This window comes from Fukomys damarensis, unplaced genomic scaffold (genome assembly GCF_012274545.1).
Source record: "Fukomys damarensis isolate Sample0158 unplaced genomic scaffold, DMR_v1.0_HiC HiC_scaffold_37, whole genome shotgun sequence".
Lineage (NCBI taxonomy): Eukaryota > Metazoa > Chordata > Mammalia > Rodentia > Bathyergidae > Fukomys > Fukomys damarensis.
The window spans coordinates 3,662,996-3,664,422 of record NW_022900949.1 but is presented as its reverse complement, the minus strand read 5'-3'; positions in this window follow the sequence as shown (position 1 = coordinate 3,664,422).

The window sequence follows — 1,427 nt, the reverse complement described above, 5'->3', positions numbered from 1 at the left end:
GCCCCCACCTGGTGTCTGAGGGAGGTCCCGGGGGCAGGGGGCCCCACCCAGGAGGGCGCGCGGAGCGGGGGCGCCACTGGGGCCTCCTTCCAACCGCCTAAGACCCCTCTAGGACAATCCGGGGGCAGAGAGAAGGGGCCCCTTTCTCTCCCTCCATCTGAGGGCACGCCCCTGCTCAAGCATCCTCTATGGCTCCCTATGGCTTGTCAGCGTTTTCAGTCCCTTGCCCTCTCTCTGTCCAGCCTGCACAGCAGAGGCACGGAGCCAGACAGTAACAGCCCAGAGGAAACCCGGATCTTTAAGTGCAGCAGCCAGTGTAGACAGAAGGGAAGAGGGAAAAGTGTGAGCAAAATCCCAGGACTAGGGAAAGCCGGGGAGCAGGTGGTGGAGGGAAAGGGTCAGAGCTGCTTCTAGCCAAGATCCCGCAGGTGGCCCCGGGGGTGAACCGACTGCAGGCGGAAGATGGGGCCCTGGGGATGCGGAAGAAGCCTGAGCAGCCTGGGAGAGGAGGAGTCCGGCCAGCACCCCACACCCCCCCACCGCGCCCAGGATTTTACAGCTGCGCTGGGTGGTGGGACTGAGCAGGCCTCGACTCCGAACGGCGACGCCTGGTGGTCGCGTTGGGGAACTGCACCCTTCGTTGGTTCTGTTGACTTTCGAAGATTTTTTTTTTCAACGCGCTGTACATGAATTGCGTTTATTATCGTAGTAAACAGCTTTATTTTGTATTTTCAATAGTACATGTTTGCAATCAGCAAAGTTTGCATCCCCTGAGTGGAGCTGGTCTATGTACATGGCACATCTTAATTTCTTTTTCATTGCCTTTACCGCCCTTCCCGCCTTTCCCTTTGAGAAAGAGCCTACTATCTATTTTTCTCTCTCTATTTATATTTTGGGTTCCTCGTGTAAGAGAAATTTAAGCTTGTCCATCTGATTTATTTTACTTTCCAGACTGGTGTCAAGGTTTCAAGGTGCATCCATCTTCCCACAGATGAGTCAAGTTTATCTTCCTTCGTGGCAGCGTAAACGCTGCCTTTTCTTTTCTTTTCTTTTTCGTTGTTTTTGGCGGGGTGGGGCACTGGGGATCGAACCTGGGACCTTGAGCTTGCGCGGCAGATGGCGCCACTGAGCTAAATCCTCCGGCCCTAAACGCTGCATTTCCTTCATCCGTTCATCTCTTGACGGACGGACGGACGGACGGACGGGCTCCTTCCCAGACCTGGCAGTTACGAGGTGCGCTGCTGTACCCACGGATGAACGCGCACCACTGGAACGTGATGCCTTGAACTGCTTCGGGAAGATCCCTGGAAGGGGAATCGCTGGGTTGAAGGGAATTTCTCGTTTTAGTATTTCGAGGAGGCCTCTCCAGGCCGGTTTCCAGAGCGACTGTACTAGTTTACACTTCTACCACCAGTGTAGAAAAGTTT